Source organism: Marmota marmota, unplaced genomic scaffold, assembly GCF_001458135.2.
Source record: "Marmota marmota marmota unplaced genomic scaffold, marMar, whole genome shotgun sequence".
In the NCBI taxonomy this organism is placed as follows: domain Eukaryota; kingdom Metazoa; phylum Chordata; class Mammalia; order Rodentia; family Sciuridae; genus Marmota; species Marmota marmota.
The window spans coordinates 25257611-25265289 of NW_025999982.1; positions in this window are offsets into that span (position 1 = coordinate 25257611).

Here is a 7679-nt window from a genome sequence, read left to right on the forward strand (position 1 = left end):
CATTGACCATTAGAAATCAATATGCTTCAGAATTGACTCACAAAATACTGCCTTTTTCCAAAGAGAATATAGCCAAATAAAAGCAAAATCCAGTGCTATACACTTACACATCAGTATCAGATCCATGTGTTTTCAATAGATGGCTCTATGTCACTATGTGTTCTCCACTGGTTTTATATATAAATATTTTATGAGGACAACAATTATTCATTAAATATTCTCAGATAAACCTTATGAATGCAACATTTTATAAACATAAATGAAAATAACAAGAACCTTCTATAAATTATTATTTAATATAGTGTAATAGTGCCTGTACATGAATAAATTATAATGGCTGGTAGCTCATGTCCTCTTCTAATGTTGTATATAATCAAAATCACCATCAAATTGATTTATTTACCATAGGTAAAGGTTTCTCTTACTTTAAACAGAACTTCTAGTCCTGAAAGGGCTTTTGTTTTTAATGAGGTTACATTTACTGAGCCATTATTTCAATGATGGAATATTATGAGAAAAAAATAACTTGCCACAACCAAATTTCAGTTCAAAGGATGTGTAAGGCATGATGCCCTAGAGACTATGTTCTGTGATTAATGCAGAAACTGTATTCAATACTTTCACATACCCTTGTAAGAAAGGCCAGGATAAAGGGCATTTAATCAGGCTTATCTTTGCACACTAATAAAAAATACGCATTCTGCAATATCAAATAAAATACAGAGCTTCTACTTCTTTCAGAGTTTTTATCAACTTTATGGATACCACACTGGCTTGAATACTTACTGCAAGGATTCAATAGAACTCACTCAAAATAAGAACCAGGGATTAGCAAAATTTTTAGAACTCAGTAATTTATGTAATGATAATGAAAACTGATGAACTCCATTTACACACCTAACATTTACTTAACCTTCTAATGACTTGATGCCTAACACAGGGTACAATAAAGAACTGAAATGTTCACCAACTCTTATTTACTGAAGAGCCTGACAGAGCCTATTTTTAAGAAGGCATTATTCTAATATTGCAGTTTCTTTTAGTTTCACTAAATACACAAGTGAAATGAGCTCCAGTTTCTCTTATAACATCCATGATATATGAAAGAGCAGAGGGGAACGGAGGTTTGGCTCTATTGATAACCAATACTAGTAAATAGCATGGGCAATGAAAATTCTCTCATTTGTAATGTGCTTAGAACAGAAAGTTATGTTATACACTAATATGCCACAGCACAACATTAATATTTACCACTGATACCTTAAATATGTATACGTGCTGACTGGAAAGCTTTCAAATTTGGGTGTAATATTTAAGCTAATACAAATGTATGATTTAGGAAGAGCAGAAGAGAGAGAAGAATAGACATTTGTTGAGTGTTTGGAACAAGGCTGTTCTGAATACTTAGGACTGGAATAAAGGACACAGAAAAAACAGTTCTCATTCTAAAGTGGCCTGAGAGCCTAAATAATTTGTTTCTAATTTTGAAATTCTGTGTGTTTGGGAAACTGATATCTGTTCAAGTTGTATCTCCATGGACATTAGCCACACTGACACCTTCTGGCTGGCTTTGATGGCAGCCAAGGAGCGGTACTTCATTTTGGGAGAGGGGAAGGAAGCTGTCATTTCAGGAGAAAGCTATTGACTGTCTTCTTAAAATTAAACCTTTGAATTGTTGAATTGTGGCTCAGGTATTGATTATTTCTGAAGATCAATATATTAAAGTAAGAAATCACATCAGTAAAATGCAATATTTTCATGCACAGCGAACAAAGATCTAATCTCTGTTGTATTTGTACTCAATATAAAATAAAGAAGTGAAGGCTAAGCAATGATTTAATAAAAACTGTCATCCAATATAGTAACACTTGTGCCATGAAGACAAACATATAAGAAATTATTTTACATCATGACCAATATAAGTAAATAAGGTTAGATTAAATTTTAATTTAGATATTATTTTAAAAATCATTCCTAGAAAAAATTACCTAAAATTGAAGTAGTATTTTAGGAAAATGCCATCCCTTTCAAAGCTTTCAATTAGTAGTGATACTTGTTTGATAAATTTTTTTGTCATTTTAGTCTCTCATGTTAAGATAATATAATGCACAAAACAATTCTTATGAAATCCTACTGTATAAAATAAACATAAAACAGTACTACACAAAACATCTTTTACAAATCAGGTAACAGACATTAGGAAAGAATGATAATGAAATTAGAAAACATTATTCCAAGTTCAAGAATTTAGCAGTTCAACACTGGAGAGAGAGTCTGTGTCTATGTTTTTTTAGAAATAAGCAATAAAGTATTCAAGGGGCAAAGGGTCATCTTATTTGCCACTTACTCCCAAATAATTAAGAAAAAAAATAAGTGTATATAGAGAAAGAGGCTCAGAGGCAAAGACAGAGAATGACAATGAGGTTTTGTGAATGCGGTGAAATATGAACACCTCGAGAAATTGGATAAGGGGCATAATGAGAAATTTCTTTTTTTGTAACTTTTCTGTAAGCTGAATTTTTTTCAGAATAAACAAAAATTATGTAAGTGTTAACAAGAATAGCCTCAAGGTATTTCATTCACATAATGGATTGAATATCACATTTTGCCAGCTAGACATAGAGAGAACAAGCCCATACTTACCTCAAACAGTGTTTGTAAAAGTGTCCACTGAATTTACAAATTTGGCCTCAAAAATATCAATTTAAAAATATAATTATAACTCTCATTAAGGATACAAACACATATATATGAATTACCTATTTATCTCTTCTTTCCAAAAAAAATAAAAATAAGTGTTTGCTTAATTTTTACTTTTAAATATTGCAATTGTGTCACTTTATATAAACATTTAGCTATTTTTAAAATTAAATAAATTATAGACATACACATTTGTTTTGAATAGATAGTATAAATTACTACAGTTTTATTTTAAGGACAGATATGAAAGTTTAAAGAAATCTTTTAGTTTACATTCATATCGGATATGATCTTGGACTTTGACTGTGTCCTGATATTCCTGCATTTGTGGCTTTACCCTGCATCTTCTGAATGCTTTCATCCAGTTTAATGGACATCATGGACAAAGTGCATGCTTCTTTCCAAAATAATGTGTTCTGTAGTTTCTTGAATGCATTTAGTTGGGTGGTTCAGAATCCAAGGAGAGGAATAGAAGTAACAGGGCACAGGAACAAAGTTATTACTTTTATATGGCAAAGTTTCAGAAACAGTAATGCTACTACATTATTGCTGCAAAAGTTGGGATCACTCATTGCTTCATTAAAAGAACTCTTGGGAAATTAGAAATTGATCGGAATTTCCTCAACATGGTAAAAAAAAAAAGTGTTTATGGAAAAATCTAGCTAAATCATACTCAACAGCAAACCAAAGGCAAATTTTCCTCCTAGGCTCAGAGATAAGACACTTATACCACTTTCACCACTTTTATTCAACATAGTATCTGAAGTTCTATTCAGAGTATTAAGAAAAGAACAACAAATAGCATCCGAATTTGAAAGGAATATTTAAGTCTGTATCTCTCACAGATGGTATGATTCTATAAGTAGAAAATTCCAAAGACTTCACAAAAAACTATGAAAGTTAAGAAATAATTCATCACAGGGTCAAACCCCAAAAAAGGAGATATACTTCTGTGCAACAGCAATGAACAATCGAAAAAGAAATTTAAAGAAATAATTTAATTTTCAGTGATGCCTAGAAGAATTTGTAGTAGTAAATATAACCTAGGAGAGCAGGGAATTATATTCTGTAAACTAAAATACACCTAAATACATGGAATTGTTAAATTGTTAATGTTTTGGAAGAGTTGATATTATTAAGATGGCAATACTACCCAAAGCAATCTACAGAATCCATGTAATTCCTGCCAATACCCCCCAAAGCCGTTCCTCAAAGTCATATGGAATTGCAAATGATCTTAAATAACTAAACTGATATTGAAAAAAAAGAAGCAAAGTTGGATAAATCACACTTTTGTTTTAAAAACTTACTACAAATCTACAGTATCCAAAACAGCATAGTCCTGGAATAAAGATAGACATATAGAACAATGGAACACAACTCAGAGTCAAGAAGCAAATACATACATAATGACAAACTGATTTTCAACAATGGTGCCAGGCCATTCAATGGGAGCAAAAATAATCTTCAAAATGTTTCTAGAACAAGACATTTATATGAAAAAGAGAGAAGTTGTAGCCCTTCCTTACACCATATACAATATTTATCTTTAAAAAATGTACTGAGAATCTAAGATCTAAAACCATAATACACTTAGAAACTCTTACAAGAAAACAGGAACAAAATTTCATGACCTTGAATTGGCAATGACTTCTTAGAGACCAAAAGCATATGCACCCAAAGAAAAAGTAGATAAGTTGAACTTAATAGAACTTGAAATTGTCATGCATCAAAGGATAATATCAAGAAAAAGTAAAGACACTCTACAAAATGTGAAATAATATCTGTAAAATGAAATATCTGATAAAGGTCTTGAATCCAGAATAAGTGCAAATAAAACCATGGTATAACATCAACTGCCCATTTGGCTGGCTTTAATTAGTTTAAAAAATGGAAAATAATAAATCTTGAAAGGGCTGTGGAGAAAATGAAATCCTTGTACATATCTGATGGGAATGTGTAATGCAAAGTCTGTTGTAGAGCTAGGGGTAGAGTGGCTATGGAACACAGTTTTGATAGCTCTTCTAAAAGTATAAAATTAACCAAGACCCAGCAATTCTACTTCTAGGTACATACTGAAATAGAAAACTGCACTAACTTATAAATGTACCCACATACTTATATCAGTGCTATGCACAATAGTCAAAATGTGAAAGCACAAATGCTCATCATCCATTGAATGATAAACCAAATGTGATATGTCTATATAATGGAATATTGTTCAGTCATAAAAAGGAAAAGATACTGATATATGCTATTTAGATACCTTGAAAATATTGTAATCAATAAATACTCATTTACAAAGGTTATATGTTTTATAAATCCATTTATTTTAAATATCTAGAATAGGCAAATAGAGACAAAACACAGACTGGGGAGTTGAGACGGAGGGAGGAGTGGAGAGTGATTGTTTAATGGACATTTTTTTTTCTTTTGAATGATAAAATGTTTTAGAACTAGAAAGAGTTTGTGGTTTACAACATTGAATATCACTGAATTGCTTATTTTGAAATGTGAATGTGTTCACTTTTGTTTTATGTGAAATTCATCACAATAAAATTTTAAAAGTAGAATTAAATTTTAAAAATATTTAGATAGGGGCTGGGGATGTGGCTCAAGCGGTAACGCGCTTGCCTGGCGTGCGCGGGGCGCTGGGTTTGGTCCTCAGCACCACATAAAATAAAGATGTTGTGTCTGCTGAGAACTAAAAAATAAATATTGAAAAAATTCTCTCTTTATTTCTCTCTCTCTCTCTCTCTCTCTCTCTCTCTCTCTCTTTTAAAAAATATTCTCTCTCTTAAAAAATATTTAGATATATAAAATGTAACTGTAGGACCTCAAGCTTGGATGTGTCTTTATTTATTTCACTTACTCAAAGGAGATAAAGAACTGAGAACCAGACCCAACTCTGCCCCTTTGTTTTTCTGATTAAGCTGCTTTTTTATCTTTCATTCAGATCATTTTCTCAAAGCCACTAAGAAATAACAAAGCATAATTCAGTTATTATTTGAAAGAAATTTAGGCTTTTGTGCAAACAGATGCATGAGTAATAAGGAACTTTATTCACTTACTGTATCAAATTATGTTAGTTCCATTAGACTACATGGAAATGTTCAAGATTTCTTAGGGAATAACATAAAAACAAGAAGGATGGCAGTAAAAGCTAGTCAAACTAAACAGGGAATCAAGAATTTTAAAGGAATAGAATCAATCTCATATTCATTCTGAATGAGTTAATTTAAGACTTTTAGGAGTTATACTGCTTAAATGAAAAATAAACAAATAAAGTTAATAAGGCAATCAGTAATTTCAAATTTGCTGTGGTTTGGGTGAGAAGCGTCTACTAAAGGTTCATGTGGAAGGCTTGGTCCATCAATGTTCACAGTGGGGGCTTCTGGGCAGTAATTGGATCAGGAGGGCTCTGACCTCATTGGTGAAGTAATTTACAGATGGATGAATAATTCAGTGACATAAGTGGGAGGTGGCAGAAACCATAGGTAGTCAGTCTAGGTGAAGGAAATAGGTCACTGGAGTGTGATCCAGAAGGTTACATCTTGTACCCACTTATCCCCAGCCCCTTCCTATCCCTATCCCCTTCTCCTCCCCCCCACCCCGTTTTTCTCTCCTCGAGCAGTGCAGTTTCCCTCTGACACATGCTTCTACCATGATATTTACCTTGGAGCCAATAGACCATGGACTGAAACCTCTGAAACTGAGCCAAAATAAGGCCTTCCTCGTGTAAGTTGTTTATGTCAGATATATTGGTCATAGCAACAGAAAGTTTAGTAATAAAAAATTTAATCCTAATTTGCCTTCAATTGAAAATAGACAAATTTTAAATGTGTAGTATGCATTAAACATGAGGTCCTTAGAAACCAAACCCATCAAAAGTTACTTATTCAGCAAACCAATACCAAGAGTTTTTGAAATAGGCTTCACCACAATTAGACACTCAATGAGTTTTGTCTGGAACTGAATTTGCTTTGCTGTTTTATTAATAGGTTCTCAAATTATTTTGCCCTGAGTACCAATTAAGTAAAGCAATTAGTCACAACATGTTGAATCCTTAATACATTCACTTAACTCACAGAAGTGCACGTGCACACATACACACAGACACCATATTCAGAACACACATACATTACCCTTTCTACTTATTAACTATGAGTTCCCCCATCCAATTTTTTCTTGGCCTCATCTGTCCACTTTCTAGCAGACTAATCCTAAATTATCATATTCTATCTCTGAAGGTGGAGGTCAGTGACCAGGTATGTGAACCTGACTCTTCGAAAAAGAGGACACGAGGGGACGTGAGCAGAGTCCCAAGGAAATATCATAGCCACCAATGAGGTTGTATGGCCAAGAAGGCTTACCCTGCAGAGTGAGCAGATTTGATGGCCATCTACTCTGATTTTAGGAATTCTCACTGGGATTGGGTTGATGATGTAAGATACCCTCAAAAGAAGAATGCTGATACCAGTCATTTTATCTTCCAAGTATAAATTAATTCTTGCATTCGTTTTCTATTTTTCAACAAATGACCCCAGAGAATAGCAATTTTTAAAAATAAGCATTTGCTATATTACAGTGTTTCTGGGAGTTAGGGATCTGGATTGATTTAATTGGTAGTTTTAGCTTAGGGTCTCTCAAAAGGTCCAGTTTTGGTCAGTGCTATAGTCACTTGAAGCTTGACTGACACAGAAACTCATCTAACATAGGTGTTAGCCCTAGACCTAAGTTTATCATGACACAGATCTCCCCATTGAGCTGTTCACCAAAGGCCGCTGACTTCTAGGCTCACAAGGCAATGCAGGCCAGGAGGCAAGGATCACGGCATGTGGGTGAGCATTTTGCAGGCTGGCTATCACAATCCACTTGATTCCTTAGAAGAGGGTTTATTACCATGCTTCCAATTTATAAAGAAAATAGTTGAGCATGAGAAGATTCAGTTAGCCACAGTCTCTAAGCAAACATAAACA